The sequence below is a fragment of the Miscanthus floridulus genome, chromosome 11, assembly GCF_019320115.1.
Source record: "Miscanthus floridulus cultivar M001 chromosome 11, ASM1932011v1, whole genome shotgun sequence".
Taxonomy (NCBI): domain Eukaryota; kingdom Viridiplantae; phylum Streptophyta; class Magnoliopsida; order Poales; family Poaceae; genus Miscanthus; species Miscanthus floridulus.
Window position 1 is genome coordinate 36,367,922 of NC_089590.1, and position 27,050 is coordinate 36,394,971.

At 42.7% G+C, this 27,050-nt stretch overlaps 1 pseudogene; it reads right to left on the reverse strand.

Moving 5' to 3' along the window:
* Nucleotides 1-7,673: 7,673 nt before the first annotated feature.
* LOC136494810 (uncharacterized) lies at nucleotides 7,674-14,348 on the reverse strand (annotated as a pseudogene).
* Between the last annotated feature and the right edge of the window lie 12,702 nt (nucleotides 14,349-27,050).

The following is a 27,050-nucleotide window of genomic DNA, read 5'->3' on the forward strand; positions in this document are numbered from 1 at the left end:
AGATTGAGATCTCTTAGTGAGTAGTATCATAGCAAGTTGTGTGTCTAATAATCATTGCAACTAGAATTATTGAATAGGTGGCTTGCAACCCTCATAGAGCTAGAGCAAGTTTACATTTCGCTATTTGTCTTACTAATCAAATTGCTCTAGTTGATTTGTAGAATTTTAAATAGGCTATTCACCCCCCCCCCCCTCTAGCCATATTAGGACCTTTCAGTGATGCAGATCAGGAGGATGACATAGTGTGTGGGTTTGGAGCTGGGATGTGGACATAGAAGGGGCACAGAGGCAAAGGGATTGGAGTATCAAACTACGAAGGGGCAAGATATCATTGTCAAACTGCAAGGGAGGGGTTCAAAGAGGAGATTGCGCGATGCAGCCTTGCATGATCTGGCAAAGCGCAATGCAACGTGAGGATTTTGTGCGGTGCTAAGAGAGTAGGAGAGGCAGGTGGCAGGCAACAACCATGAAGGAGCAGTGGTGGGAGAGGCATCTAGATAGTGGTGGTGGTGGTGGTGGTGACTTTCGAGCACGAGAAGGGGAGGAGGAAAGGGAAGGAGAAGAAAGGCTCAGGGGAAAAACTAACATTTCATCATTTTTCTTGATCCTCCCAAGCCAGAAATAAATATTTCAATGGGCAAGATGTCTTCCAATAAATTTGTATGGTACCTGAGTGTTTAACAGTCAATTTAATTCTTTTAGGGTCAACTAGCAGTGCAACTTCACTTTTAGTGTCCTGTAGCAAATTTTCCCTTAATTGTCTCAATAAGTATGGTAGTTGAAATGTATAAGTATATTTTTAAACTACAAATGAAATTACTACCACGAAATAAAAACCAGACTATGGCGTTTCATTACTACCAGCCTCCGTGTTCATGTTTTGCAACGGAATGTACAACAAATTTATGGCTAAGAGGTTTATTCAATGATCGCATCATCTGTTTCAATACGTCTTAGAATCATACTCTGTACTGTTGTTGGATGTGTGTTGTTCTAACATGTACGAGCATATGTGGTGAGTTTGTGTGCTATATGTAACAGGGTGGGCGTGAGGACATTATGTGAAGTAAAAAAAGAGACAGTTCGAAGAATTCTTCACTCCATAACATTAGACAGGTATAGATATAGATTACTGGTTCGGTCCCTTCACTCTCGTTGACATGGAGATGATTTGGATCCCTCGTCGTAAGACCAACTAAGAGCAGTCCTAACCTATAAACTAGATGATTCTATGATCATTAATTATGATGCTAACTGAGTAAAACGATGATGATGTAGCATTGTAATTAAAGAAGACAGAGAGAGGGGAGAAAAAGGTTTCTTAGACAAACTATATCTACACAAAAATCAATATATGAAGAGATGCGTTAGATGAGAGATGGTGCGTAATTGGATAAAAATTATTTTAAAAATATCACTCATTGAAAATATGATTTCTATATACAATATCTAAGTATAGAAATTATATCATCGTTTTTGGGTTGGGACTACCCTAAGAAATTAGGTACACGAGTACACGTACCTCACTGGTGCCGTACGCGTTGGGTAGGAATTACGTACGGGGCAGTACGGTACCTCAAGTTAACTTGTAGTTCCATGATTGGCACGGGATGCATGCAATGCATGGTATAAATGCAGGAAAATCCTGCCGCAGATTCAGCCCAGAGAGCTGCTGCTTCTTGCGGACGTGGTTAATTTCACGGAGTCGAAGAGCAGAGGATGTCCTTCGACGGACGACAGGCGCATGTGCTTCCTGTTTCCATTGCAAACTTTCAGAAAACACAATGGCAAACCATTTTATGTGCTTCAGCGTTTTCCAGGTGTGTTAAGAAGTGATATTAGGATTAGAATATGATCTCATCTCACAGATCCGTGGCGAGGCATAGACTTCCATACAAATATTACTCCAAATCATGATGATTACCCGTCTGAAATCTCTATTGGATTCTCTATCTCAAATAATGATATGAAAAAAATTAATGATGGACTACCATGTATTGAATTTAGAGACAAGTGATGTAGCCTCTCCATTAGTAGAGAACGAGAAAGGTCGTTTTGGACAGCGCCTGATTCATTTTTTTTTCTAAATATATGATAAAGAGTTATGGTCTCTTTGAGATGCTTTAAGCATATACATCGATCTATCAATGTTCAATTGATATTGGAAATATGTCCACCAACAATTATGGCTATCAATCTCTAACAATTGGTCACTATCAAATTTAGATATGGAATGTCAACCTTAATTTCATTAAGCACTTATGATCTTGCAAATCAAAACACGAATGATATTGTTGCGGATACCATACTAGCTCAAAATAACGCAACTCCAACAATATTATGTAAGAGTAAAAAATATTATCTATAGATATTAATATGGCACCAAAAGAAACTTAATTTAGTATATGTCAAGATATAACCATAGTGGGATAAAAGATATTGGTTAACTAATAATTCCTACAAATGTCAAAAAAATAATCCTAAAAAATGGATCAGTGCTAAGGACAAACGCGCAGGGCTAAATGGCACTAGCACAGAAAAGAGCATCACTGCCACTCCTGGAAAACGAGCCGGTAGTGGGCAAGTGGCAGTGATGTCTTAACCCGATAATGAGAAATGATATAAAGAGAGAAAATATGTGACGCTATTATTTTAAATGCATATTTTTTAATCTTATATTATATATTTGACACTCAAAACAATCACAAACTAGGATCATAGTTCACTCCTTATTGAGATCATAAGTGAATTTAGTAGATGGTGTGTTATGCTGACATAGAAAAATAAATAGTTAATGGAGGACGTGGCCTGCAGCTGAGGTGGATAGCTTGCATAAATAGAAAGATGTCGTAATTGCATCGATAGTGGGCTGCTGACGTGAATGACATAGAATTCTAGTAGGGCTTAGAAATATAAGATACTATAAGATGCCCATGTGTTGCTTGCCGTGAGACTTTCTTACAAATAAAACCACTACTCATATGAGTTAGACATGTTCTTACATCCATTTTTATCAAAATTGGACAAGGCAATCAAAGAATTGAATAAAAAAACCTAACATAAGTAGACCGATTATAGATGATGGAACGACAAAATAAATAGCAATATATGGATGTCTTCTATATTGTAATTCCGCTTAGTAAAATGACATTGATAGCTCACATTAAGCAGTTGAAAGTTAGTGGGATGATTGGCTATTAGTAGGAGATGATATTTTCCTAAAAAGAAAAGTAGGAGATGATATGGATATATTGCATGTTGAGATAGAATTTATAGTGGGGATTAGCTTTATAGATATAGATATAGATATAGATATAGATATAGATATAGATATAGATATAGATATAGATATGGCTCAAGATCACCTCGGTCAAAGTTTGATGAGCCTTCAGCTTGGGTCAACTAGGCTTAGTTATAGCTAAGTAGATCTGATCAAAACGTGAGTCGGATCTAAATAAGTATCAAGTCAAGATCCTTGGTCCAAACCCGACCTAATGCAATGGTGGGTTCTGGCTATTTCTTACGGTTTTGCATTTTGGATCAGGTTTTTTTTTGGATTGGGTGGGGTCATAAGTCCAAAATTATGACCCGAACTCAAGTGACGCATTACCGGGGTTGGATCGGGTCGGGTTGGTCTGGTCTGTGGCGTATGATGATATGTAGCTAAGCATCATTATTTCACAAGTCAATAAATAATAAGATAATAAAACATCTTTAAAATTAATTGGCATAAAAGGCATATATTATGGTGTTGTTTGTAAATGCAAATGGTAACGAAATGGCATTACACTGAAATCTTAAACGATATATCAAATCACAATATTTGTTTTGTTGTGGTTGGTAATCCATTACACCCGAACCTTAAACGATATATCAAATCACAATATTTGTTTTGCTGTGGTTGGTAATCCATTACACCCGAACTTTAAACGATATATCAAATCACAGTTTTGTTTGGTTGTGGTTGGTAATGGAATCCAAAATAATGCTTTCGCTCACTCTCGCACCCTCTGCAGCGGGGCTTGTTCAGTAGCTCCTGTTACATGAAGATGCAGAACGCTAGGTGCTTACCTTGGCTACGTCTTCAAAGCGTTACCACACCGTGGCCACAGCCAACTACTATGTCGGTATCAGCTCTCTGCTAGCTCGTATTGTATTACACATGACTTGTTTACTGAAGGGGCTGAAACAAACACACGACAACATAATTCGTTACCTCACGTAATCGTGTCCGGTTACATTTCTCTCAACCAAACTTTATCTAAATAGTACTCCTTTGTCCCGAAATATAAGACATGCATATATTTCAAAATTCAATTTTTAATCAACAATTAGTCTAATCATATGAAAAGTCTATACTATAAAAGTGATTATATTACATTTGTACTAAAAAATACTATCTATTGATTAAACTTTTATTGCCACGAATTGTATATTGGAAGCAAAATAGTGATCGAAGTGTGCTCTTGAAGACTACACTATGTTAAATCACATCTTATATTTTGAGAAGAAGGAAGTATCTTTCACATGTATCAATTGTATTAATCAAATTGTAACATAATAGTAAAACATTGATAACAGAAATTAAAGAAAATATGAGAGATACATATAGGATAAAAAATATATGACAAAACCTCAACCAGGTATTAACAAATATATGACAAAACCCTAACGAGGTATTCGAGCTCGGCTCACTGGCGCTCCCAGTCTAGCTAGGATCGAGCTTCTGGTTAGGCCGGCTGGATGGCCCTCTGATCCTACTCTGGATCTAATGTCAAGACAAGGTATATTCATATGTCTCATTTAGGAATAACAAATTCGTCGGCTTAGCTCATCTAGCCCGAGTTCAGGTTTTTTGTACAACACGAGTCATACACATTTTGCCTCTGTCGCAGGGAGCAGAGGTTCCTTTCACCCTATCACCTCCGTCCTATAATACTTGGATTTTTTAGCCTTCTACACCTAGGTCACTTCCAATCCAGATGTGGTTTCTATGTTCATTAATTAGAGTACTAACTAAACAAAAGGGTAATGTAGCACTGCAATTAAAGAAAAGAGAGGAGAAAATTGTTTCTTAAATAAGAAATCATGTCTATACAAGAATCAAGACAAGAAGAGATGTGATTGGTAATAACAAAGAGAGAAAATATATGATTGGAGAAAAAATATTTTGTAGTTACTAACCATTAAGAACATAATTTTATATGTAGTATGTATATAAATTAATGGACAAAGAAACTACATGTGGTTTCTAACATTGAGACTGCTCTTATTCCAAATTAGTTGTCATTCTCTAGGGATGAAAAACGGATCAGATTCGCATGGAATCGAATCTGGATATCACCTTTTACCACATTTTAATTCAAATTCGAATATGGACACAGATATTTTTTAATACAAAAACAAAAAGGATGGCTTAGGTTCATATATTTACTCAACTCCACTCAAAGTACATATTGTTAAATACAGCATTCATTAATGGAATTTTACTACTAAGTGCATCGACAACCAAAGTGAAATAAAATCAATGTATGGTTCTAATAATCTCTAATATCGAAGTGAACTAAATTATAATGGATAATATTTAATAAAATGATAGGTTAAGTGAAGAAATTCAAACAAGAATGGTAGGCAACAAGTAGCCATTTTGCTTTATCAACGTTTTTGTAATTACAAAATTGTTACACAAGTAGAGATTAAAGTATGCGGGTATATAACACTGACAATGATAGCTCAACAAAAATAATATATGTATCATGAAATATTTAATAATTAAGTATATCAATTAATCCATCATTATTTAGTATAATATTTATTATGAAATTATAAATTATTTAACTAATTTAGATTAGTAAATAAATAAATTAAAGTATTAAAATAATTTACAACAATGAATATATTAGGTTTAAATGATATTAGAATAATATTAAAATTAATTTAATCTTTATGTATCATTAATAATATTTATAGATATTTATAGATATAATATTAAATAGTTTTGATGCATCATTAGTAATATTTAAATTAAGTAATTAGGCACTAGTCATGGAGAGAAAACGTTTAAATAGATTAATTATACCTTCCATGGATACAGATAAATGTCAAATATTCCATTTTTTGTCAAATACATATATAAAATCAAATAGAGAAAAATAACCAAAAAAAAACAAATTCGAGTACATCTATTTAGTATCCACACTAGAAATGGATACGAATATGGATATTCATATTATAAGCTTTAGCATATAGGAACGGATGCACTAGCGTCCGGACGTCTGATGCCTGCAGTGTGTCCAGACGCAACTCACAGTCCCAACGAACCGAACCATGGCCCAGCTCCCGGACACAGGCCCGACGCAGCTCGCCCCCCGTCCGTCTTCGCCCCGCCCCCGTCCGCCTTCGCCCCACCCCACATATGCACTTTGTCCCCGTCTCTGCACCCGATCCCCTCCTCTTTCTCTGCGTGGGCGGCACTCAAGAGATGGGATGAGAAGCTTAGGACGAGCACGCCCCAGCTTGCCCAGTCCACCGGCCCTCGGCGCGCCGTGTGCCCCGTCCGCCGGCCCCCGGCTCACCACCGGCCGAACAACATAAAACACTTGCAACATGAATGCAACATAAGACTGAAAACAAACGAAACATTTGGAAACATGCTTTTGCAATATGTGTGTGAAACACCATGAAACATCCAAAATAAAACACTTGCAACTTGCAACATTAAACCACTTGTTGCAACATAAGACTAAAACAACTAAAATAATTGGAAACATACTATTGCAACATGTGCAACATCCAGATAAAATACGATTGCAACATACGTCTCGAAATAGATGAAATATTTTGAATAAACGCTTGCAACATGTGTCTAAAAACATTCAACATATGCAACATGTACAATATCCCTCGATCTATTTTTGCAACATCAAGATGAAACAATTGTAACATACATCTGGAACGCCTGAAACACTTGAAACATACCTATGCAACATAGGGGAAATGTCGGGCTAGTTGATTCCGACCATCGAGGTCAGAGCCGGCGGTGAGCCGCGACGCACGAGCACCACCAGCACCACCCGCGCTCGTGGGTCCCTTAGCACGATCGTGGAAGACTTGAGGCGCCACGGGACATGCGCCCCAGCAGCCATGGCGGGTCAGCGGCATGCGCGACAACGATGGGAGACAGACAGCGAACACACAACGAGGGAGCAGGCAGCACAGGTGTTTGGGACGGGCGCGCGGTGCGGCCAGGGATGGGGTGCATGGCACGATAGCGGACGAGCTCGCGTGGCAGGGTCGTGGATAATGAGCAGCCACGCTACTTCGGGGCCTAGCCGATAAGCACAAAGGAGTTGGGGGCGGGCAAACGGATAAGAAGGGATTGAGGGATTTTATTTTATTTTTTGTTTGGGGCCGCTTCCGGGAGTCGGACTTTGGATCATTTCTGATATAGGAATGTCGGATATATTGGATACCCATTTTCATTTTCATCCCTATTATTCTCACTTTCCAATGCACATTTCTCTTTGCCCACAATATCTTCTCTCTCTCTCTCCTTATTTCCTGTGCACTACCAACCTTTTACTCCTTGAATCCTATGCTAAAACATCACCTATTATGGTAGGGGAATAGCTTTCAAGAGACTGATACTAAGTTACCACATTCAACAAGCAAGATGAATGACACACCTGTTCATCGCCTTTATACACTATGAAATTCATCGCAGGAAAATTCCGGCAGTCGGTGTTTCAGCCTTTCAGCCATGCAAGCTTTTCAGCACACGGGAATACAAAACCCACGCTGCGAGCTAGAGTTTTTCCAAACTTACAACGGTTTCTTTCATGAGGTAGTGTAGAGTCCGAAACGATTATTTCACCAAATGGCTGCGCAGGTATAACTTTAAGGCCTGCTCTCTCTACAGAGCTATATCAAAATCAAAAGGTCCCCAGTTCCAAGAATCTACAGGGGTCTCGTTTCTTTCAGAACGGGTAGTTGATGGGGTCGCGCTGCAGGGCCTTCTGCACCAGCTCCGTCTGCTCCTGCACGTGCACCGAGTAGAAGCCCGTCGCGGAGGCAGCGGATGGAGCCCTGCCGACGTACTTGATGTCCTCGATGCCACCCCAGCCCAGAGCCTTCATCGCCGTCAGCAGCCGCGGGTTGATGTAGCTGTACGCTCCCATGTTCATGGGCTCCTCCTGGCACCACACGATCTCAGCATCTGCACAACATAAACACGTGTGTATCAGCTTGTTTGCTGTTTACTAGGACTCATCCATTAGAATGTACAATATGTCAACTATCCTTCCAGCTAGCAAAACATATTCTAGTATACAGTTGACAAATTAGAAATCATGCAGCAGAGCTAAAAGAGCAACCACTTTTTTCTAAACACATACTTGGATATCTCTTCAACTCGCGCTGGATGAGGTCATAGGGGAACGGGCAGAGCTGCTCAACTCTACATATAGCAACATCAGTGCGTTCCGTCTTCCTTCTTTCTTCATCCAGTTCATAGTACACCTGAAATCAAAGTAAAAAAAGGGTGAAAGAATGGCTTGCCAGTTTGCCAAAGAGGAACCTAACGAATCTTCAAAGTACAACTTCCAAGAGTGACACAACCTACCTTTCCAGAGCAAAGAACTAGACGGTTGATTCCCTCCTCGAGATCCTTGTGATTATTCTGGTCCTTAATGAGCCGCTTGAAGCGTGTCCCTTGCTTGTCGAATCCAGGGTGGCCCGCAAGATCATCAAATTCAGATAGGTTGGACTTGCAGTCCTTGTGGCGAAGGAGGTTCTTTGGGGACATCACAATCAAAGGCTTCCTGAAGTCCCGGTGTATCTAGAAATAAAGGAAAACCATTTCAGTGCAGCACATCAGATGGCTTTACAGGAGGAAGGGGAAATTTTGCAAAGATCTTCACCTGGCGACGCAGAACATGGAAATAATTTGCAGGAGTCGTTACATTAACAACCTGCCAATTGCACTCCTGGATTTGCTTCCGCAGTGTTGGATCCATCTCCGGTATAACATAAGGGTTGTCATCACTCATCTGCAATACAATTATTGATGTTTAATATAAAAGGATGTAGGTAACCAAAAACTATCAGCATCTAAATGCCGTAGAGCCAAAAATACATTTCCATAACTAAAACTGAACATATTTCTCTGACATTTAGGCTCATTACATGTATAACTGATAAACTGCATAATAGAGGAGTAACTGCAAATCCATCAATATGCAAGTGTTGATTTGAATGCATTCTCTATTCAAAAATAAAAAAAATCGAGTATGTTAAAGTTAATGTTGTGACCAGTGAGCTACCATGGACAATTTTGATGCATTTCCATTGCATGTAGGTATTTGGCTGCCAAGTTATCAGCTCATGACAAAGGGAAAATATTAAACATTGTAAGCAACAGATCCAATTTTCTGGTAATGATAATGTTCATCATTGGCAAATGGCATAAACATTTCCAAAGGAAAAAAAAAGACTAGGTTTGTGGTAGAGCTAATTTACAGTAATTGATCTTGCAACTGTTCCTTTTAAGTGTATGGATAATACTTCAAACACGGGTTATTATTGTGCCTGCATCTTTGCAATTGAAAAATACAAAATAGTACCTGAAGAAAGCGCTCCAATCTTGCACTAGAATGTTCAGGCCCCTGACCATCATATCCATGAGGAAGGCAAACGACAAGGCCAGTCTGGCGGAGCCATTTTGACTCTCCACTACTCAGGAACTGATCAAATATCACTTGAGCTCCATTTGCAAAATCACCAAACTGAGCTTCCCATATGACCAATGAGTTCGGGTTTTCCATGGAGTAACCCAATTCAAAGCCCAAAACAGCAAATTCTGACAGGGAACTGCCGAAACAATTGCATACATCAGATCAGGCCAAAAAAAGCCAGTCGACTATAAAAAGGGGAAATAATCAGGTACAAAAAGATGGTATCTCCATATGTTTATATTACTATATATATCAGCCCTCAACCTCAAGGTTATGATTCCCTAAAGAGGAACTCCAAAACTTGTTTTCATCTGAAATAAAAGTTACTAATTTGGCCAGTTGAGGCTGCAAAATGTTCAGTTTTAAATTTTTTTCCCCTTGAACTACCTGAGGAGAGCTATGTGCATTTCACTAAGAAAGAAAGATACACGAGTGTTGTTAAAATAACCAGACTCAAGAAATCCCACATACTCAGCCATATATACTTTTTCTTATATTTTGCATCTGAAAATTCATACAGTGAAAGATGACATACAAGCATGTAGAAATCAGCCATAAAATCCAACAACCGTTGAAACTTTTTATCATTCAGTCCTGTATCTAGGTTGTTTTAATCTGATTACTAATCAATCTCAGTACTCGTTATGCTTTTATAACAATTTGTTCCTTATCTAGATCATCTCAGTGGTCAGTGCCTACAATGCATGGAAACAGGAATATTTACACAGCATATCATTAGTCAGGAATCCTATTCCTCGCCTGTGTTTCCGGCTTTATGCTGCACCTTACATGTGCTTCTCAATTCAGCAATACAAACCTTGTAGCATTATTTCAGAAGTTCAAATAATTAATGATACCAATATACCACAATAGAGATCTATGTTTGAATAGGAGTACTTGGAAAGCAGCTATTGAAGTGCCTGAACCGTGACTTGGGGCTCTTGGTGGGATTTCAACTCTAGCCTACCCCAACTTGCTTGGGACTGAAAGGCTATGTTGTTGTTGTTGTTGTTGTAATATACCACAATACCCACACATCAGTAGTAAGTAGGTAGTACAACAAGACAGACCACTGATAGAACAACAATGTTATTTCACCTGAAGTTGTTTGACATATGGATATGCAATGACTTATTTTATTTTTTTTTTTTATTTTTTGCTGCTCATTATGTGGAAACAGAAATCAACTAGTGCAGCTGACACAAGTAAATGGTTCTATTTTGGGTCTATCTGGTTATTGTAATAACATTTCATGTTTCCTATAGAAGGAGAACTTAAGCTGCTAACCCATGCACATCCCTAACTGGAACAAATTTAGTATATTTTCTTTCATACCTGTTGCTTACAGTAAAAAGTTCCTCATCCTGATTCATAACAAGATGATCCAGCGGGCAGTACTGCTCTCCAGTTTCTTGGTCATGGATGAACAGCATGACGGTGGCTGAATGTACCCCTCTCAACATCCTGACCACTTAACCTGACATGGTTCCCCTCAATTATAAGAGTAGCAAAAGCAAGTGCTTCACCAACTGCCCAATCAATGCCTTCTCCAGTCTCGATCATCTGGCGCCGCAGATCAAAAATCTTCTTCACAGCCCTGTGAGGCTTGAAATTTTCTGGCAGAGTAGTCATGGCTTCTCCAACACGTTTTAGAATCTCTGGCTTGACACTGCATGGTTGAAAATGCATTCAAGGAAGCCCAATTGTTTTTTGTCAGTTCAAGATCACTTAAAATGTGAAGAAACACAGAGACAGTCAAACTAGGCGGGAAGATCTATTTACCCAGTGTTTCGGATACGCGAAATCTGCTCTGGTGACTTGAACCCAGTCCAGTAAGCTGAAAGCCAGTCCCTCTTGTTGGGAACATAGTCTTTGCTATTCTGGAATTCCTCATTAAGTATAGTGCTGACCTTCTTGTTTAACTTATCAATATCTTCCTTTGAGATCTTCCCAGACTCCAACAACTTTCTTTGATAAATCTCAAGCGCACTTGGATGGTTCCTAATCACCTGATGCAAACAGAAACCACTTTCGAAATGTGAATGGGCACAATCACACATTTGACAGTGACAAATAATATCAAAACTACACCAAATTTGATTATTCAGAATCAATCTTGGTTTCAGACTTTTAAGAATTCTTCTGATTATGATACCAAAAGATACATAACTAGACTCATATTTTTCTGTCCTTCAACATTTAACTAGATGGAGTACTGAAGATATCACTACTCAAATGGTACAGCAAGAATCAGGATTGAAATAACTATGTGAAGACAAAAGTATGCAAATTTGTGCTAAATCTTAACAACAAAGTGAAACAAAGAGTGTGTACCTTGTACATCTTAGGTTGGGTGAAGGATGGCTCGTCAATTTCGTTATGGCCAAATCGCCGGTAGCATACAATGTCCACCACTACATCTGAATGAAATGTCTGTCGCCATTCTGCAGCGAGCTCACAGACATGAACAACGGCCTCCAAATCATCACCATTAACATGGAAAATTGGAGCATCCAATGCTTTTGCTACGTCTGTGCAATACTGCGAGGATCTCCCTGACTTTGGATCAGTAGTGAAAGCAACCTGATTATTGACCACGATATGTATTGTCCCACCAGTGGTGTAGTTTTCAAGGGCACTGAGATGCAGCGTCTCATACACAACGCCCTGACCTGAGAAACTACCATCACCATGCAGCAACACTCCCAAATTCTTGGTCCTGTCACGGTCATTAGAATAGTACTGTTTCGCTCTCGTCTTCCCAGCAACAACAGGATCAACTGCTTCCAAATGACTCGGGTTTGCAACCAGTGACAGATGGATATGTTTCCCACCCCTGGTAGGCCTATCATATGAAGTTCCAAGATGGTACTTGACATCACCAGTCCCTGTATACAACCCCTCCCCTTCATTGACAGGCTTGGTACCACCACTAAACTCACTGAATATCTGTCGCAAGGGCTTCCTCACAACATTTCCCAAGACATTTAGCCTGCCTCTGTGTGGCATCCCAATGACAATACTCTCTACACCAAGATCAGCTGCCCTGTCAAACATCTCTTTCATGCCAGGGATCAGAGTCTCAGCGCCTTCAAGACCGAACCGTTTTGCAGTCGTCCACTTGGTTGCCAAGAAATTCTCAAACTGTATGCTCCAGATAAGCCTATCCAGCATGACCTGACGACGCTCATAAGAGTACTCCCTTGGGTTAACATGTCTCGATCCTATCCCTGAGCCAGTTGCACTTCTCCCTGTCAGGTATGTGCATGTACTCATACCCAATGGTGCCACAGTAGGCCCTGCTCGAGCCGCTCCAGCACGGAACGCAGCGTCTGCACTGGCCGGTTCTCCTCAAGGAACCCAGCCATCCTCCACACCCCAAGGAAGAACTCGCGGTCCAAGTCCGCCTCAGAGAACCCATAGAACGCCGGGTCCAGCACGTCCGGGGACGGGCGCTCCTCCAGCCCGAGCGGGTCGAGCTTGGCCTTCAGATGGCCGCTCACCTGGTACGCCCTGACGAGCAGCAGCAGTCTCATGCTCTCCTGGATGGTCTGGCCGGAGAGGCCGGGCGAGGTGGCAGCAGCCTGGCCGACGAAGTTGCGGAAGAAGTTGTCCCAGGACTCGTCGACGGAGTTGGGGTCGGCCTCCCAGGCCCGCTGCAGCTCCTCGAGGTAGACGCTGCTGGTCCCAGTCGAGGAAGCTGTCGGTGAGGCGCGAGAGCGGCACCGCGCGGGGCGCGGGCGCGGCGAACCTGCGCGGGCGGGTGGAGTGGAAGTAGCGCGTCGGCACGGCGCCCGGGACGGCGCCACCGCCGCTGGCGAAGGGGCTCGCCGCGGCGCGCGAGAGGTTCCGCCGCAGCGCCACACGGGCCAGGCCGGACGCCTGCCCGGAACAGCCCCATTTTCAGATCGAGGTCGCTTCACCAAAAATCAACCGCGAAGGTAGGTGTCTGACTGGTGGATTGCCGGAATCAAGCATCCCATCAGCCACCGCGCACGAGATCGATCGCACGTCCCCCCTGCACGAGAACAGGAGATTGATTAAGGTCTCCATAGAGAGCAGCAGGAACAACAGATTAGGCACCGAAATTCCAGGGCAAGGGAACTGAATTTTGCACGTATCGCGGCTGGGCTTCCCAAATCGAACTAAATCTCGATCAACTACGCACTGCGCAGATCAATAATCCACAGATCAGTCGCCATCCGAGATCGGTCACTCCGAACAGAGCACTGAGACCCGCGATCTCACCTCATAACCCTAGGGACTAACAACAAGCACTAAGCAGATTCCGCAGCGAAACAACCGATCGGATCAAACTACGAGAAAACCGCGTGACTGGAATCCTGCCACGGAGGGAACAACGAGCGGGCGAGCCTTACCTGGGCCAGTGGTCGGCTGGGGCGGGGAAGGGTCTCGCGCCGCTCCGCCGCGCTCCGGTGGTTCGGGAAAGGAGGATGGGGACGGGTACGCTTCGAGGGCCGTCTCCCCCGTGATGATGTTGATTTATGGTGATAAGAGGGCGAAGGTGCGGCGTTGGCCCGCCTGTGTCCCTTCTCTTCTCTCCCCGGTGCCGGTGCCGGTGGCGGTGGCGGTGGCGGTGCCGATGCCGATAGATTCGGAGAGATGGCATGGGGTGAGACGGAAAAGTGGACCGGAGTGGGCCCTGACGACAGTGTCACAGTTTCAAACGGGCTGGCCCACAGACTCCTCCTCCTCCTTCTGGAACCTGGATGGGTCTGCAACGAGTCGTGTGTCGCCAAGTGGGGCGGCTGGCTGCCTGGCCTGGGCCTGCAACGGGGCTTCTTCCGCGGAGCCCGACGTACGCTTGGGCTTGGGCGCTTGGCTCAAGCACCAAGGTCGAAGAGATGCGCAGCGGCACCGGGGAAAAAAAAAGGGTGGCCATTCAGGTCGCCTCAAAAAAATCTCGGGTTATTTCGGATTTTAGAAAATTTGGATTTCTAAAACTGTTACCCGATATTTGTGCTAAAAAAGGATTACACGAGATGATGTTGGGTACCTGAAAATTTGAATTCAGGCTTGGGTATTTTTGAATTACCCGTTTACAATTTCCATCCTAGAAAGAAAACAAAAAATTCTGAAGAAACGGAGCAGGAAGCTTAAATCGGGGAATGTCACCGTCGAGCGAGAGCATCACCGGGGCCACCACGCTCGCCCTCCTTGACCGCCACACCACCGAGGCACCGATCTCGCCTATCAACTCGTCTCATACACCGACGACTCACTTCCCACGCTAAATCGATGCCTTGAACGTGCGCCACCTTTGATCTAGCTAACTAGGTAGCAAAACTCACGTGCTAGCTATGGCCATGCCTCATGGCCCGTGCATCAAGGGTTGGATTAAGAAGCAAAAGGAGATTTAGATTGTGGATGAGGATTAAGGACAGAGAAAGAGAGAGATTAGTGGTTTGATCCGAGGGTGGAGAGGTGGTGTCACTTAGATTCATGGGCCCACTGTCACCTTCGCTTCCCCCTATAAATAGAGGCTCGCTCCTCACTTGAAACCAATCAAGCAAGCAACAACACTCAAGCAGTTCCGACCTATCCTATATATGAGTTGCTTCTTGATTCCAAAAGATACGTGTCGCAAGATGAAATCCGTGATCTCGAACTATTGGTGGGGCAGCTCATCAGATAGCAGGCACATCCATTGGCAACGATGGGAGCTGCTGGACAAGGCCAAAACCGCTTGGCGAGATGGGATTCCGAGACCTCAGGTTATTTAATCTTGCTATGCTAGGAAAACAGGGTGGCGTTTGATTGAGCATCCTGACTCGCTGTGTGCACGGGTACTGAAAGGCCGATACTTTCATGATTCATACTTCCTGACAGCAAGAAGGAAGAAGCATTCCAGCCACACATGGCACGCTGTTCTCGCTGGAAGGGAGGTACTGCAGAAGGGCCTTATTCGCAGAGTTGGTGATGGGAGCACTACGAGGATATGGCTGGACAGATGGATCCCAAACCACTTCAACGGGAGACCGATTGTCACTAATATGAATGCACCAGTGACCATGGTGGCGGACCTTCTGACTCCGAGTAGTGCGTGGAATACAGAACTAATAAAACAAGTTTTTGTGGATGCTGATGCTCATGCGATCTTGAGCACACAAGTGAGAGGGCTGCGGGCCGATGTCTGGGCCTGGGAGCCTAAGAGACATGGTCTCTATACGGTTAAGTCGGCATATAGACAACTCTATGATCATGCAGTGCCGAATTCTGGAGGGTGATCAAGCCTCTTCATTAGGTGATATAAGTATATAACTTGGAACCGGATCTGGAAACTTGAGTTGTCCCCAAAGATCCGTTTTTTTTTTTGTGGAGAGTGGTAAATGGCTTCCTCCCGACCAAAGGTGTCCTTCACCGGAGACATGTGGAGCCATTACCGAACTGTGATACTTGTGGAGCAGATGAGGAAACGATCAAACATGCCTTGCTAGAATGTACAGTGGCCAGGGCTTTTTGGGAGCAGGTGAAAGTGCTTACTGGTGTGAAGGTGCACCCCCTTACATGGGCACAGGGCCTTGTTGATCCAGGTCTGATTGCAACTAAAGATGCAGCTATTATTTTGTGTGGCATGTGGTCTATCTGGATGTCGAGGAACAAGAGGAGACATGGAGAAGTCGGGGTACCGGTTGGGATAGCAGCTCGATGGGCAATAGACACAGCCTTTGATCTCTGGCAATTGTCCCACCCGATCAAGAACACCGGAAACTCAGTGCGCAGGCAGCAGTGCTGGCAGCCACCAGAGTCAGAGTGGATAAAATGTAATCAGCCTGTTCGTTTGGTCGTATTTGGCTTATAAGCCAACGAACAGTATTTTTTTCTCACACCAAACCAGCCAACAATACTTTCAGTCATGACTTATAAGCAAAACCAGCCTAAACGAACGGGGCGAATGTTGATGCTACCTTCCAAGCCGGCAATGGCAGTGCGGGGTCGGGGGTAGTTCTGCGAGACCACGACGGAAGAAAGAACGTGTGGGGGCACAGCAAGATGGTATGATCATTGCCTCAATGCGCTGACTGCAGAAGCAATGGCATGCCGCGATGGCTTGCTGATGCGAAGGAACAGGGTGTGCGGAAGCTGAAGATGGAAACGGATTGTCAGGTTCTGGTCCGTTTATTGTCAGAACGTGCAAACCAAAAATCTGAGATCGTCTCCTTACTGCATCAAATGGAAGATCTTAACCAGAGCTTCGAAGCTTTTGATTTAATGTTCATTCATAGAGATTGTAATAGATTAGCTCATGAATGTGCTCGCTCTAGTATCCAATGAACACCAGGTGGTGGAGTGGCTTATAACCCCACCTGGGTTAAGGGATATAGTTGACGCTGATTGTAATAGCGCTCATGGCTAATATACGAAGGTCTGGTGTTCCAAAAAAAAAAGAGTCCTCTTCTCATTTATCATAGTAGTAGCAATAGTAGTAGTGTAGTTGGGAGTTATAGTGAGTGTGAGCTTATAGTCATCCTAGGGCGCGTTCGGATGGCTGGTCGGCTGGGGCTGGGCTGGCCAGCGCACTCATAGTGACACTGTTCACGTGAACAGTGTTTTTAGATAGAACAGTGTTTTCTCTTACAGCAATCAGGCTGGAACAGTATTTTAGGCTTATTTTTCAGTCCTGTCGAACAGCCTCCTAATCTTTAAGGTGAAGCTCTTGTATCCTTTACTTTGTAGTACTTTGAGTATTTATTTATATATCTTGTTTACTTTACTTATTGCCTTAGGCTCTGTTTGGTTGAGCTGTGGCTGTGGGAAAAAGCTGCTGTGGGCTGTGAGCTGTGGAAAAGCTGCTATGGGCTGTGAGCTGTAGAAAAGCTGAAAGCTATTTGGTTAAACAAGTATAAAATATACCTTTTATCTTTATCTCTCTTGAAACAACTATGGAAGAGCTTTTTATTCCACCAATTTCGAAAAGCAGAAAGCCAAAAGCCAAAAGCAGGGTCAAACCAGCTTTCAAAAATGAACTATGGAAAAGCAGCTGCTTCTGAAAAAGCACCCTCCAAAAGCAGCCCCTTTGGTTGGGCTTTTGACTTTTGGGGCCAAAAGCCAAAGTCAAAAGCCCAACCAAACAGGGCCTTAGTAGTGTTTGTACTCTCTTTTATGTTTATAGTAGTAGTAGTACCACCTTTAGTTGTGTGTTATACTTAGTTGTCTAATCTTGTATGTTAAGTAGTAGTGATCACTCCTTTGCATTGGCTCATTGCTTAACTATTTAAGTGTTTAGTTCATCTTGAGGCATGTGCTAGAGTAGTAAATGATAGTGTATACATGGTGGCTAGACTAGAGTTTACATTTGTTTGTGGCTCGCCCCATGAAAAGTTTTTTTAGAATTACAAAGTACAACCTAGACGCTCACAACACGCACGCACACTCACCCTTATGAACACACATACGCAAACCCTATCCCTATGAGCATATCCGAAGGACTGAGCTAGCAAATCTCGAGATCAACGAAGTCACCACAGACGCCTCGCTGTTGACAGGGACGTAGCCTACCATTGAAAGCATAGCGTCGATAAATCTTAGAATAAATCTAGGAAAATGCGAGCACCCGTGCCAAATCAGGACTTAAACCCGGGTGGATAGGTTCCACAACAAGGATTTCAACCAACTGATCTATGATAGCAAGTGGTGATGACCCTATATATCTATCATCTGCATTCCACCATGTTTGAGTGAGTTCTTAAATTGTAGAGTTCTTTGCAGGAACGGTTTGACATCCTTCTCACTCCGTTGTATTGTTTACTGGGTCTGTCCTCCCATGTTTGATGTGTGATCACTAGTATCTAGGTGTGCTAAGTTGTATAACTAGTTATTCCTGTTTAGATCCACTTATCACAGTTGTCCTCCCAACTAGGATGTTGTTGGCGATCCTTAACGACCAAATCCGACCGCCAATTAGGACATGAAAAGGGGAGAAATTAACAAACTTAAACACATGCATTTACCACTGACCAAGTTCCACATGTATTTGGAAGATTATTATTTTACAGGACATGCACAAATACATGAGAGAATACACCAAAAGGCGCTTCTCGACATTGATTTGTGCAAAGGAATAAATAGAAAAAGCCCATCAAATCAAAGCATCTAGGCAAAGTACCGACTGAGGAGCGATCTAGGCCCACTCCAGAGCCCACCACATGAAGGCGGTGGCGAGAGGGCCTGGTTAGGGATCGACCGACCCCTAGGGTCGCCCGCCCCCACCTGGCGCCGCTCACGTTCTCCTTCCACATGGTGCTTGCTGGTGGTCTTCCCATAGCGGTGGCATGAGGGCATGCGACAAAAATAGCCGCAAAATGACCTCCCCTTGCTCCAATGCCTCAATGCATGGAGGCATGCAAAGAAACACAACTCCACTCCATCTCCATCATTGATCCTATGATGGTTTGATCCAAGGGCCATAGTGAAGAAGCACATGGATCGCTGATGTGGCACGTTGAGTGGCCTCCATTTCTCCTCTCCACCTATAAAAGGAGGCCTCCCCCTCCTCATTTGACACAATAACTCAAGGCAAGAGCATCACATTTGAGCAACACTCCAAGGGCTTAGGCCCTAGATAGCTTTCTAGAGTAGTAAGGGAGAGATGTGAGGGAGAGCTCGGGGAAGCGCCGGACTTGTCGGTGTCTCCCCAACTTGTACCTCGACGAGCATCTTTACTTCAATGCGTTTTCCCGCTAAGCATGAGTGTTCGTGGTTCTTTTGGTTATAAAGTCTTTGACTAGTTAAACTTTACTATTACTTGTTTGTGGGTTCATCGTCTGTCCCCGTGGCAGATACTCTAGTAGAGGGCTCCCGATAGAGACGAATCACCCTATACAACGCTAGAGTAGTAGTCGATAGCGTAGACATGGTGTCTAGGCTAGAGGCTACCTTCGTTTGCCTCGTTCCCCATGGTTGAGGGGTAGGCAGCAAGTGGTGACAACCTTGTCCATCCCTCGTAATCCCCCACGTTCGGGTTCGGCGTAGAGCTATAGGCCGGTATCGCTTAGCAGACCAGGATATACATCGGTTCCCGAAGTAAGCAAGTAGAAGCATAGTTTATCTATCCTTAGACTCTAAAACCATAGGAATCCATCTCAACCTCATCCAACTCTACCCTTGTGTTGTCCTTAGACGAACTATCTAGAAGAATACCTCCGTTCCCTATGGAAAATACTGTACCCTGAATACTTCTGGGTGAAATGCTATAATGGTAATTCTGTGCGCTTGCGGATTATTTCTGTACGCGTTAAGAAATACCAACAAGCATTTATGGCGCCATTACCGGGGAACAGTTGCCGTATTTTCTTCAAACCTAATTCGTCCTCAGTATTTGTATCTTTTCTTTTTTCAATTGAAAAACACAAAAAAAATTACCATGACATCAACTCCTATCCAATATGGGTCCGCTTCAAAGGGCGAGTTCACGGAGCTACCTTCAAAGCCAAATTTCTCATCTTGCAGTGGACTCCACCCTAGTTTAATAGCCATGGTTCAGGCACAACCCTTCTTAGGGCACTATAATGAAAACCCCTTCCATCACATGCACGAGTTCGAGGAGATTTGTTCATGCCTGACCATCTCGAGCATGACACAAAAAACTCTAAAGTGGAAATTGTTTCCCTTCTCTCTTACGGGGAAGGTGAAGCAATGGTACACACATGTCGTAGAAAGTACGAATGGGGACTGGGATGAACTTAAAGACAAGTTTCATCTTGCATTCTTCCCTATGTCCCGTATCGACTCTCTACCAAGGGCAATCCTCAACTTTGAGCAGCGCAAGGAGTCTATAGGTGCAGCCTGGGCCAGGTTTTTAGCGTTAATACATGCTAGCCTAGACTTATCTTTACCCGACAGCATATTGCTGCGACTCTTTTGTTTAGGTATGGATGCTAACCTATGCCTAGACGTGACTGTCGGAGGCCAGTTTACACACAAAATTATGACAGAACAAGTAGAATTCCTTAAGCACTTCATACACAAACACTCTTCTTCTATCATAAGAACTAAATACCTCTAGGCAAAAGCTTACATCGAATGTTGAGGAGACCTCATCAATCAAATCCAAACATGTGCCATTCTTAGATTTGACTCATTAACCCTCACCCAAACCACAAACACTGAAGGAAAGAGTATGTCATCCTTCGGAGTACCCTATCGAATTCAGGGATTATGGCAATACCTCAAAATGTTTTGGGCACAAAAATCCTACACTCCCTTCCCCCAAGGTAGAACCATCAAAGGAATGGTTAATGGAAGTGAAATGCTCTTTCGAAGCAATTCGAGTTCTTTCACCTTCCACAACCATGCCTTGTTCGTTAAGGGGAACTAAGGTAGAAGCCCTATACAACCTCACAGTCGGGACCAACATTATGTCAGAATTTCTGGCAAAAAATCTCTTAGGCAACATGTCACTAATCCCGACCAACAAACTTTTCAAAAGTCCCTCGGGACTCATTTTCGAGTGTTGTGGGATCAGTTAGGGACGTGCCAATGAAAATTGACTAAACCGAGGTTCACTTAGATTTTCACATCTTTGCTATCCTCAACTTTGAACTTCTTATAGGCTACCCCTTTGAAAAACTTTTCCAAGAAAAACCTACCCATGGGAGCCTTGGTTAAGAATTTGGAAAAACTGCTTCCACCACTCACCCAGAAAACCCCATGACGGAGCATTATCCCAACCATAACTCATTCGGGGAGGTGAAGTTCATTTCCCCGTTCATTTCACCAAGGTTTTCTAGTGAAACAGAATGTCCACTAGCACCCTCGCTCGAACCAAAGCTGTGCCCCTCTTACCATATGTTGGCATTTCTTAGCGCAATCACCAAGTGTGGAGGTTTTTAGTCCATCCTCAGCAATGGCGCCAGAAATGCCTGTTGGTATTTCTTAGCACCATTGTTGGTATTTATTAACTTGTCACTTGTTTTAGTAGCCACCTAATGTATATCTACATCTCTTAACATTACTTTACTAGGTTGTCATCCCTAGTGATGATGCTAGAGATGCTTGTTGGTACTACTTTGCATTACTACTAGAATAATACTAAGTAGCTCTTTATTATTTTATGTGGCTAGGAAGAATATATAGATATGAATGAAAGGGATCTACAAGCGCACAGATAATTACACCATTGTAGCACTTCACCCGGGAGTATTCTAGTATTGTTATTTATACTTTTACCTCAGGGAAGGTCTGGCAAGGATATGTATTGATAACTTATGCTATTGATGGAGAAGTAAACCATAACCAATATTCTACTCACAATAGGGGTAAGTCAAGAGGTAAATGTATATATGAATAGTGCATAATAACTAATCATTGATCACTTAGAGTACTCCTTTCTATGGCATTAGCATGGTTAAGTAGAATATTAGAGGAATAATTCCTTAGTCATTCTTAATTACAAGTCAAAGCATACATTGATTAGTGCAATTACACTTAGTAGTCATGGCTAAGATCAACTTCATATCTACACATAAGGGATACTACTAAGAAAGATTAAGAACAGAGCTTATCTTCCTTCGTAAGTAGATCCTACTTGTATACCTAAATTCGGGGAGTGGACTACAAAGGACTCAACGGGAGTGTCACATCCATGTCTACCACATGACCTAGAATATAGGGTGTATCCGTAGGTAAACAACGTATAAGCACCGCGCTTACACAATGTCAACCACTCACCCATGCTACCTTAGAGTGAGCGCTATACGAACTTATGCATAAATATAAGGATAATCTAGCTATACTAAGTATATAATCAAAGTAGACCATGAACATGATAACTAGGAACATAAATGATATGAATAATGTTGTCATATCAATTGTAGCAAACATATAAAAGTAATGATAGACACAAAAGAGAGGGGGTACAAAGATTATACCAAACAACGCCATTGACACGATAGGAATCCAAGCGAAATCTGCTTGCCTCCCTCTAGACCTAGCCTAACTAGTTATGCCCTAGAATATGGTGGAGCTCTAAGGATGATTAGGGTTTCTGTCTTCTCAAATATCTTCGATGCCTTCAAGGGGGTGGCAGGGGCTGATATATATAGGCTGGAGCGTCAATCCTGAGCCTTCGGATCAAACTGACTTGAATAAACGACATAGATGCAATCTAGGAGGCGGTGGAGAACTGACATAGCAACAGGGGTGAAAGCATTTATGCCCCTAGTTGGGTTTCAGTGATTAATGATGACACGAGATTACTATGACTAACGTGTGTTTTGCAGAGGCAATATAAGTTAGGTCATGGTAATGGCAATTGAATGGGCAATTATGGTTTTCATGCTCCCATCGATGGAATTCATTTTGGTTTTTAAAGGATGGACAACAAGGTTAAGGATGGCTAGTTCTAAGTGTCATTTGGAGTTGAAGTGACACTTAGAGTAGTTTGGGACTTTATTTTTTTTCCTTTGGCCATACTATTAAGGGGGGTATGGACTAGTAACTTGACCTAGGTGAGTCTAGTGGGTTAGGTATGGTGCACACTTGTCAAACCTAGCACTAGGTAGCTCAGGAATAGCCCTAAGATCAATTGGAGTCAACTTCATTCACATAGGATTTTGAGTTGGAAGTGAATGGAGGGTCAAATGACTGACCGGACGTTAGTCTGGTTGTGACCAGACGCTGAAGGGTGAGTCCGGTCAGTTCATTTGATCAACTGTAGTCATCTGGTTCTGATCGGACGCTGGTCTGGTTGTTATCGGACGCTGGAGGGTGAGTCCGGTCAGTTCATTCGATGAATTGCAATCGTCAGGTACTGACCAGACACTGAGTGGAGGAGCACTGGACGCTAGGGTGCCTACATCTGGTCGACTCCAGAGAGGTTCTAGAGAGGTTTTTTCTTGACTGGATGCATCCAGTGGATGCTGACCGGACGCTAGTCAGAGTCTGGTCAGAGCTTAACGGCTCTCTTTGGCATAGTGGCGGGCACAACTGACCGGAGTGTTCGGTCAGCCCACAGAGTGATGACTCAGCCTCCTAACATTATGTTTTGAATGAGGGGTTATAAATACTTACTCCACTCGTCCATAGGAGGTCTCTTGCCCATTTGTTCAGCTGAGAAACACCTTTGGAGTGCAAGAGAGAGCAAGAGCCTAGTGAGGTGATTGAGATTTGATAATCTAAGATTAAGGACCTTATTAGTGCATAGGGAGTAGCAAGTGTGCATCCACCTTTCTCATTAGGCTTGTCTTGGTCAAGTGAGAGTTTGTGCTTGTTACTCTTGGTGATCTCCATCACCTAGATGGCTCGGTGGTGATTGGGAGCTTGGTGATCATCCGATGGAGCTTGTGGATGACACAAGTCATGTTGTGAGAGGTTGTGGGCGATTCACCATAATGGAGTGTCAAAGAATCAACTCGTAGAGAGCACTTGATCCTTGCGCAGATCAAGGGGGGGGGGCTACACCCTTGCATGGGTGCTCCAACGAGGACTAGTAGGGAGTGGCGACTCTCTGACACCTTGGGAAAATATCATCGTGTTCCTTTCCCTCTCTTTACTTTAAGCATTTACATTTGAGCAATTCATTTCATGTCTTTACATTCCTAGAATTGCCATGCTAGAGTAGGATTGGAACCTAGGGTGCAAAACTTTTGTGCAGGAAAACAATAGAAACACATTTTAGGCATAAGGGGTGAAATGGGCTAAGTGTAGGGCTTAATTATTGCAAAAATTTAGAATTAGCCCAATTCACCCCCCCTCTTGGGCATCTTGATCCTTTCAATTGGTATCAGAGCCTCATGCTCCCTAAATTAGGCTTAACCGCCTAGAGCAAGATGTCCCACGAGGATGGACCCCCTCCTATCTTTAAGGGAGTTGATTTTCCTTAATGGAAAATTCACATGGAGGCATACTTAGAGGCTTTAGACATTGGAGTTCTTAGAGACACCTCATAAGGCATCCCAAAATCTAAGGATCGCACCAACCTTCAAGGCAATGAAGTTAACTATAAGAAGTGGAATGCAAAGGCTAGAAACACCCTCTTTACAGGCCTTTGCAAGGATGTTTTTAATCATGTATGGAACCACAAAGACACCCATGCACTATGGTTGGACATTTGTGCGCTCCATGAGGGAACCAAGAGTGAGAGTGAGGAACGCTACCACCTTGTAATGAAAAATCTTAATTCATTTGAGATGCTTCCTAGAGAAAGTGCCAATGAGATGTATTCACGCTTGAATGTTCTTGTAGAGGAAGTCAATGGGTTTCGACTCACACAAATGCAACCCTCTGATGTTGTAAGAAAGATCTTGAGTGCCCTCCCCATTGACAAATATGGGCATATTGTGATGGTGCTTCATCAAAGTGATCTTTCCACCGCTACACCAACTCAAATATTGGGGAAGATCAATGCACATGAGATGTACATGCACATCACTCCACAAGATGGCTCTTCTTCCACCAAGAAGAAAGATTTGGCATTCAAGGCTAGCCAAGAGAAGAGGGGCAAAGCAAGAGTTGATCATGATAGCTCAAGTAATGATGAGATTGATGATGCAAGTCTTGCTCTTATGGTGAGAAGTACCGCCAAGATACTCAAGAAGCTAAACAAGAATGGTGTTAAGTTTGATGGCAAGAAGAAGAAATTCTTCACTAGTAATAGAAGGAAGCCCATCTCCAAAATGGATTGCTATAATTGTGGAGAACTTGGTCATCTAGCTCATCAATGCCCCAAACCTAAGAAAGACAAGTACAAGAAGAAGTACAAGAGCAAGAAAGATGATTCAAGTGATGAAAATGATGATGACAAGGAAAAGAACAAGCCATACAAGAAGAAGGATGGCAAGAAGAAGGAATTTTACAAGAAGAAGAAGGATGGCAAGGCATACATAGTTGATGATTGGCTCATAGATATTGAATCATCAAGTGGCTCATCCGATGATGAAAGTGAGAATGAGAACGAGAAGGTGGCCGCTCTTGTGATTGATTCTGCACTATCTTCACCGACACCACCGCCATCATCCTCTACACACCTATGCCTTATGGCCAAGGGTGAATGAAAGGTACAAAATGATGATGATAGTAGTGGTGAAGATAATGCTAGCAATGATGAAAGTGGTAGTGATAGTGATGAAGAATTTGAATCACCTTCTTATGATGATCTTGTCAAGTTGCTAAACCAATACACTAAAATCATTAGAAAGACAAGAGCTAAAAATGAAAAGCTAGAATTTGAGAAGGACTCACTCTTAGCAAAGTATGACATAGCCAAAAAAGCTAGTGTTGAGCTTAGAGAAGAAAATAAAATTGTGTTATCCAAACTCAAGGAGCTCAAATCCTCTAAAAAGGAGCTTAGAGAAAAATATGATAAACTTAAGGGGATACATAATGAGCTCACCACTAGTTACCATTTGCTAAAAGAAGAGTACACAAATCTCAAGATTAATCATGACAATCTTGTTCTTTCTCATGAGTTATTATTCAATGAGCCACATGATGCTACTAGCAATGTTGTTAAGATTGATATAGCTACATCATGTGATGACTTGATTGTTGAGAGCATTGAGCAAGGTTCTAGTAGCAAAGGCAAGAAAGCGGTTGAGTCTGACAACTATGATGATTATGTCAAGCTCAAGAATGAGAATGAAAAGCTCAAGAAAGATCTTGAAAAGCTATCAACCACCAACACAATTGTGATAGAGAATCTTGACAATGATTATGATATAGCTCTTGAGAATGAGATGCTTAAAGAAGAGAACAAGAGACTCAAGATGGAGAAAAATCATGATGAACTTAGAGAAGAAAACAAGAAGCTCAAGTTAGAGAAAGAACATCTCAAGATGAGTTTGAGCAAGTTCACAAGAGGCCAATATCTCCAAAGTGAGCTACTCAAGAACACCGTGATGAAGATGGATAGAAGTGGCATTGGGTACTTGGCAAATCAAGAGAAGAAAGTTCAAGCTCAATATCAACAACAATACAAGTCAAAGCCTAAGCCAAAGAGATGTTTTGAGTGTGGACAAGAAGGTCACTTTGCTCATGAGTTTCAAACTCCACCACCATAACCCTTGCACAAGCATGCTAGACCCTTTGCCTTCAATGCTCACTACATGCTTAGAAAGGATTCTAGTGGAAAAATAAAAGTCATGTTCTTAGGTCCTCCCAACAAGAATAGGCCTAAGCAAATTTGGGTTGCAAAGTCACTAGATGAGAAAGTCAAGGGCCCCCATCAAGTTTGGGTCCCTAACACAACAAGCTTGATATCTTGTGTGTAGGTGAACTACAAGACCGGTGGAAGTCATTATGTTATTGATAGTGGTTGCACTCAACATATGACCGGTGATCCTCATATGTTCACCTCACTAG